Raw genomic sequence first — 8,176 nt, forward strand, 5'->3', positions numbered from 1 at the left:
GAGAATTTTTCGCTACACGGCTTTGCAGATATTTGTTTTAAATCCATTCATCCGCATACACATTTTGAGAACCACATGCGAGGTTGCCAAATCATATACCAAGAAAATTATTTAAAACAAAAACTCACTGTTAATTATACAAGGTATTTGTAAATAAGTGCGAAATATTTTAGGAGATGGTTGCCGAAGTTATTTTGTGAAAAATGTTCATACAAACGTAGGTCGAAATATGCTTCTTTTCCGAGATACAAATTGTTTAAATTTAAATTTTTTGTTTATTTCTATTAATTGTTTCAAATAGTTTTAAAGAAGATGTTGTCTTGCTTCACCATAACACAAATGCTTCACTATAACACAAATGTTGTCTTACTTCACCAAAAATTAAAACGATCTCCATCAACCCCGAGTTGCTATATACTTACGTCACCCATTTTTGACACTTTGAAACTAATGTAAACACAATTCGGAATCACCTGGGGCCACGTGGCGAGAGCGCATTGTATACAGCGCCGAACGCGAATGACTTTCGAGACTACATAGTCCAGCGATAAGTTGTAAATACTACACAACTTCAATAATTTTTTTCTCGGAAATTTTTTTTTACGATATTGACTCCATTTTTTATGACGCATCTCTTCCCATTTTTTTTTTGATAAGTTATGAATCGCCCTGTACACACAACAAATGTCAACAGGTGTTCTACTGCTTTCTATATTATAGACATAGCCTCTCTATCTGAGACCCATTAAAAATTAATTTAAAAAGTATGTAGATTGCGATACACAAATAAAGAATATTTTTGGAATGAGTTAATTTTTAACAATATGCTTTAAATATGTAAAATAAATTGTTTACCGCAAACTTCAACTCTCGCCTCGAAAATCATATCAACAATTGAACATTGAGTTTAAAAGCAACAATGTTGTCAAAAACCATTGTTGGATAAAAATGGCAAGGCAATAACCATTTACAAACATTTTTATGAAGATATTTGAACATTTCTTGGATATATTGTCTAAAGAAATTGCCTATCTAATTTTTCTTTCCATATCTCCTGTTCAGAAGAGACAAATTTTATTATACGTAAGTACCAGACAGAAGTCAGTGGTTCACAATACTTTTTATTAAAAAATCGTTCATATTTGTTTTAAATTTTGCTGTCTCCCTAAATTTTTTGCGAAAAAAGCTATTATTTACATGGTTTACTTCTGGAAAACTGTAGAAATTACAATATGTGAATAATATTTGCCTAATTACCTAATAATAAAAGAGTAAAAATAAGAAGTACTTTAAAATAAATGAAAAAATTATATAGTAGCCATATGTAATATGTATACCAATATATTTCAACTGGTGACTAAAGTATCTTTATTTAAACTTGTTGAATACATTAAGGCCCGGTACTTTGAGTCTCGGTTAAGCCTTGGTTAAGTAATCACATGATTGTACTGATTTATTTTATAAATGTATATTCACAGTCTAATCATCTGATTAGCTAATCAAGTCTTAACCGAGACTCAAAGTACCGGGCGTAAGGTACCGAGTAAGAAAGAAGTAAAAGCTATTTAACTGCGTCGCTCCATAAAATAGTGTTTTCTACAAAAACGAAAAATTATAAACATTTAATAGCTACTATTTAGGGTTTAAAGAATAACAATAACTTTATGTTATGACACCCGGCTATTTTCAAGGACAACGGAGAACGACAAACAAATAGCAACAGAAACGAGCTGACATAGACTCTTTTAAATCTTTCTTCTCTACAAAAAAACTTTATTTGATTGAAGTCAAGTATATTTAAAAAATTGAACTTAGTCGAAAAGTGTATTCGTTTTCCTTATTTTTTGTAATGTTGAAATTCAATAAATCAATAAACTTTTAGGTATTAAATCGTCACCTTTTGGCAATATAAATACTAACAATACCTGAACTGATTTAGTATTTCAAACATTCTTATTTATCTTCAGCGGTGCTTGGGATTTCTAGCTTTCGAATTACATCGATTTTTCTGCATTTTGTGCCGCTGATACGCTCTCCATAAGGAATTTCAAATTGTGGAAGGTCAACAGAAATAGAAAAAGTCTAGTATAAATTGGAAACTGGTACAACTGTGTTGTAAATTAAATTAAGTAGTTGTATTTCCTACTTGTTTCCAATAATTAAATTTTTAAACAATGACGCAGAAGTATTTCCCAATCACAGTTTTAAGTGCCTGCTTTTTAGTCATTATCTCAAACTAGTTTTTACACCTAACTACACATGTTAATAACTTTAAAAAAAAAATGCTTTCGTAAATAATAGGATTTCCATACTAAGTAACTCTTCTCTTGTAAAACGTAAAAAGAAAAAGATACATTTAAAGCGAGACCAAATTAAATTAATTCAGTATTTTTATGACTTACGTTCAGAGTTCGTTTCATTCAGACTGCGAGGCTGATGCAAGACCTTGTTTTGCTAAATCATTGTTAATTTTCCAATTTCCTGCTCAATTAATGATGCATTTTATTTTAATTAAAGTAAATTGAATTGGTGTGTTTTAAAATTGCCCCTTCACTTTCAAAACTGCGTTGAAAGAAACTGAAAATGGAAAATCGGATTAAATTATTCTACCAATTACTGCCAAATAAAATGTTCAAGGTTCGCATTTTTCTTTACTTTTTGAATTTAACAAGTAGAATGTCACACAAAGTCCAGCCATAAATAAAGCCCAGTTTACAATGGCAGAACTAACTGTGATCTAAGTTGGAACGTGTGTGGTAGACTTTAAAGAGCACGTGACAATTTATTTATATGTAATAATAATAATAATCTATCTAATAAATATTGTAATTACTAAGGTTATAATTTTGGGTTTTTTAACCGTCATTAAGCTAATAGTTTTTTTGGGAATTTTAGTGCCTTTTATCTGTTAAAACTTTAACTGCGACAGATATAAATATAATAAATAATAACATCGAGTTCAAGGCCACGCCGGTCAGTGGTGTACAAAAACGGTAAAACTGTCTTGAAATACTTATTTTATAGTCTAAAACTGAAAATATTATACAGGGTGTTTCTGAAATAAGTGCGTTCCTTGAAAATGGTGATAGAGGGCACGAAATTGAGCAACTTTTATTAAGCAACTGATGGTCTAAATGCTTGTTTTCGAGAAAATTAATTAAGAAAATTAAACATAAATGTAAGCCGACCCTGTGCATCTTGTGCACGTGTGTTGTGTGTTGCGGGATTATTTAACCGACGTATAAAACTAACAGTACCGTGTGGCGTGTACTACGGGAACAATTATTACATCCCTATTATGTACAAAGGGTTCAGGCATTAAATAACAACGATTTTCAGCCCCGTGGGGATTTAGCCTGTGTTTTCAACATCAAATAGCACAAGATCAGGATTTTACAAGCTAGGTGCTTTTTACGGAGGAATATTGTTTTACTAGAGACGACATACTAAATTGTCAAAACATTCACCATCAGGGCGGATCTGTCGAAATATCCCACTTATTGGATGGAAGAGAAGAGCAAGCTAATTTTTGCTGGAATACCTTCAGTACAACTCACATAATAAAAGTGTAGATCCCTAGATCTGGGGGAGGCCCGGAACATTTTCAAAATTGCAAAAAAATTAAAAACCTATGCATTTTGCAAGAATATTGAAGAGGAAAGATGTTTTAGAATTGGATTTTGCAAATTTAATTTAATATTTAAATTTATTACGGATGTTATAAAATAGCAATAATTGATGAGAAAAGGGCAAAATAATCAAGTTTTTTGGATATTTTTATTTTAAATATTTTAATTGCACCGAGGACATTCTAATTTTGGTAAAAAAAACTTTAGAGTACAATAAAACAACACACAAAATTTAATTAAAATCGGTTCAAAAGTTTTCGCAAAATAATTTTTTGAAAAAAAGATAGATACTTGAAAATTTTTTCACATAGAAAAGACCGCTCAACCTTTCAAATGGTTTTTGAAAAATTGAAACCGGTTGATTAGGACGGCCACAGTAAATTTTTAAAGTTAACACTCTTTTTTTTATTTTTAAACAATTAGATTACATTTATCAATTTGCAATTTAGTTTTTCCAAAATTATAATTTTAAAATACTCGGAAAGACGCTTCTCTAAAAAAAAAGTTAAATTCTGTTTATTGGTTCTCGAGATATAAGCGGTCAAAGTTTATCGGCATTTACCGTTAATTTATAAACAATTTAGCAATAATCTTTGATCCAGTGGCTTCGTTTTTCCGAGTTCTAAGCTGGAAAAAATTTCATATCCATAAGTTATCGGTAACAAATAAATCAGCGGAAAAGCTGTCGCTCGCACGCGCGAAAAGTGACTCAAAACACGAAAAGTGGGGGAGGGGGCTTTCGCTTCGAGACTGTATGAATTCAGAGGTTCAAAATGCGAAGGTACGAAAAAAATTGCATTATCTCGGCTTCTAACGGACCAATTTCGATCTTTTTTTAATCCGATGTCTCGCGAGCCAAGGAATTCGAATATCGTAATACCAACTGTCTAATTTGCACATGTTTTGTTATAAACAAAGTGATTATTTATGCATTAAATATACTGTATATTTTACCCTACGCTATTTCATCCTTTTAATGAAAAAATTTGTTCACGTATATATTTCAACACTCTGAATATGAATGTATTTAAACAATTTAAAAAATAATAATTTGGAAATTCATTTTTTTAATACAGATAAAATTAAGAAAAAATAGCATTTTAAAATTATAATTTTTGAAAAAAACTAAATTGCAAATTGATAAAGGTAATCTAATTGTTTAAAAATAAAAAAATAATAAATTTAAAAATTTACTGTCGCCGTCCTAATCAACCGATTTAAATTTTTCAAAAACCATTTGAAAGGTTGAGCGGTCTTTTCTATGTGAAAAAATGTTCCAAGTATCTATATGCTTTATTTGAGGCTGTGCAACATTTTGAAAATTCTAAAATTTTTTTCAAAATTTTTTCAAAATATTATTTTGCGAAAACTATAGAACCGATTTTAATGAAATTTGGTGAGTTGTTTTATTATACTTTAAAGTTTTTTTTACCAAAATTAGAATGCCCTCGAAGCAATGAAAATATTTTTAAAAAATTATCCAAAAAACTTGATTATTTTGCCTTTTTTTTTCATCAATTATTGCTATTTTATAACATCGGTAATAAATTTAAACATTTTTAACTTACAGTATATTATGTAAAATTCAATTCTAAAACTTTTTTCCTCTTCAGTATTCTTCCAATATGCATAGGTTCCAAGATATAAGTAAAAAATGTTTTAAACATTTTTGCAATTTATTAGAAGAAAATACACAGCGTACACGTTTTTCATATCCCTAATAAATAAAGTATATTCTCGTATCTGATGATATATTCTTGGAATAGGCACCCCAACAAATTTAATTCAGCAGACAATGTTGCTAATTGTTATTTAGTAAATGTATAAATGTATACAATGTCTTGCTATTTGTTTATAGTAAATGTATATTACTGACCAAGGTTATTATGAACATAATAAGTTGTGTGCTTTTCCTTGCTTTTTTAATTTCCTACAAATAATTTGTAATTCAATACATTCATAATGAACGCATATATTGATTACAGTATATTTATCTGATGAAAAAAACAGAGAAATATTTTGGAAATTATACTAATAGTCCACGGGACCACGTACAAAGAAAAAAATGATTATCAGCAAGCTGTAACTTTGCGTGCAGCTGAAGTTTGACGAGTCTCCCAAGATTTGACTACGAGGAAAATTCAACAGTGGTAAGTTTTCCCGTGATTTTCAAGAAAACATGTCAATCTGGCATAAACATGGAATGTTATGACCAGCACTTTTTTTTTAAGTTTAAATGAAAGATATATTTTTTTAAACCCCCAAAAAATTTGTCCGACAAAAATGTTGGTATTTTGAGTTTGTCCCCCACCCCAAATATGTCGATTTGGTGACATTATGGTTGGTGACAACCAGCAAGCTGATTTTTCTGCAAGGGTTTGGTAATAAGATTTGAAATGAAAGTGTCTTATTGTCCGACAAAATTCTTGAGAAGTTTTTGCAGTCCGACGCCCCGAAGATGTCGACTTAACGACAACATGGTTGGTGATAACCAGCTGTCGGATAAAAGCGTCATTATTTTAAAAAATACAATATTAATCTGAGAATTTAATTGTCCGACAAAATTAAACTATAAAATTTTGCGGTTTCAATACTTACGCATGATGTAGAAGAAAAATTTATATTTAATAAAAAAAAATATATGAATAATAAAGATTTTGTTTAAATTTCTCAAGTTTCAAAATAAATATGACTAATTTAAATTTATTTTTTTATACAATTACAAAAAAATTGTATACAGGGTGGTCTCAAGCCAATAGGTCAAAATTCATGGGTAGATTCTCGAAGCAAAAATATTGCGATTTAGCCGAACTTACCTTAGTCCAAAAGTTGATAGTTAAAGAGATACAGGGTGTTAAATGTAAAATATTATTTTAGTTTTGTTTTCATTTAGTCCTTAACAAATGCAAGTATCCTCACAAAATTTTAAGGTTTGGAGTTCTTTATGTAGAGGAATTGAAATGTGTTCACATTTTGGTTGAAGTTCATAGAGGGCGCTAGCTGCAGTAGATTGAATGTATTAAAAACGACATAACTTTTTATACTTTAAGGTATCTCATCTTTGGTATCAAATTCTTATTTATGCATTCATTGTACAGTTACCATTTTTTATAAAATAGTTACAATAGTTTATAAAATATAATGTACATATAAGTTATTTGAACAAAGAAATCATTTTGATGGTGATTAATTAAATTAGTTAGACATAATTATTATGAATTTCAATTTCTGTTGCTCCTGTTAACAAGATAATTTTCTTATTTATTCTTCTTTATTTTTTCATTAAAAAATTCATTATTTTATAGCGGAATGAACATTAGGTACCACAAAAATAGTAATTTTTCCCATTTTTAAGGCAAATTTTCCAATCTTTTTGGCGGACAAGTATATTATTGTGTTATACATTTCAATTATTAGAGAAAAAAATCAAAACCAGATTGCTGGTTATCACCAACCATGTTGTCGTTAAGTCGACATCTTCGGGGCGACGGACTGCAAAAACTTCTCAGGGCTTTTGTCGGACAATAAGATACTTTCATTTCAAATCTTATTACCAAACCCTTCCAGAAAAATCAGCTTGCTGGTTGTCACCAACCATAATGTCACCAAATCGACATATTTGGGGTGGGGGATAAACTCAAAATACCAACATTTTTGTCGGACAAATTTTTTGGGGGGTTTAAAAAATTGAATTTTCCTCGTAGTCAAATCTTGCGAGACTTGTCAAACTTAAGCTGCACGCAAAGTTACAGCTTGCTGGTAATCACTTTTTTCTTTGTACGTGGGTCCGTGGACTATAATAGATGTCAACCAATCAGGTTGTTTTAAATGTCGAAAATCTAATTTTAGATATTCCATTTAATTTTCTGTAACGTACTGTAATAACGTAACTTTTATATTTTCCCAGTGCCCAGTCACTGTGAATTTATTAATTTTAAAATACTCATAATTACATAAACGTTGGAATATTGTCATCATTTCAAAGGTCTATTGTTAAAGTGAGATAATGTGTCTGCAGTATCCGTTAGTATTTTAAAATTAAAAATTTTTCATTTACTTTTTGAAAAAGCTTTTTTGCAAAATTATGCTCTGTAAATAGGTTACACTCTGTAGTTATTTAAATTAGGTACATACAACATAAATTTTCGATCAAGGATTATTGAAAAACGAAAGAAGAGAATGCACACACCTCATCAGTTGCGTACAACAGTGCAACCTTGGACTGTTCTGTACATATATGAGTATATTCAATATATAGAGTGTAAGTGAAATGCTTGGTCAAACTTTAATGAAAAATTCTACGTCACAAAACTGGGGAAAACTTTCACGAAAACGTTTCAACTTTTGAAACAAGCTTACGGAAATGATGCTCTGGGTCGTATGCAATGTTAGGACTAGTTTTCACTATGGTCGTCAGTCAGTTGAAGATGATCCTCGACCAGGAAGGCCTTCGACTTCAACTAATGACAATATTGTATAACTTATCTAAAAAACAATACATACTTGCCAATCCAACTATTTTTATAAGTCTTTATTATCCTGCTATA

This window comes from Anoplophora glabripennis, unplaced genomic scaffold, assembly GCF_000390285.2.
Source record: "Anoplophora glabripennis isolate ALB-LARVAE unplaced genomic scaffold, Agla_2.0 scaffold641, whole genome shotgun sequence".
NCBI classification, from domain to species: Eukaryota; Metazoa; Arthropoda; class Insecta; order Coleoptera; family Cerambycidae; genus Anoplophora; species Anoplophora glabripennis.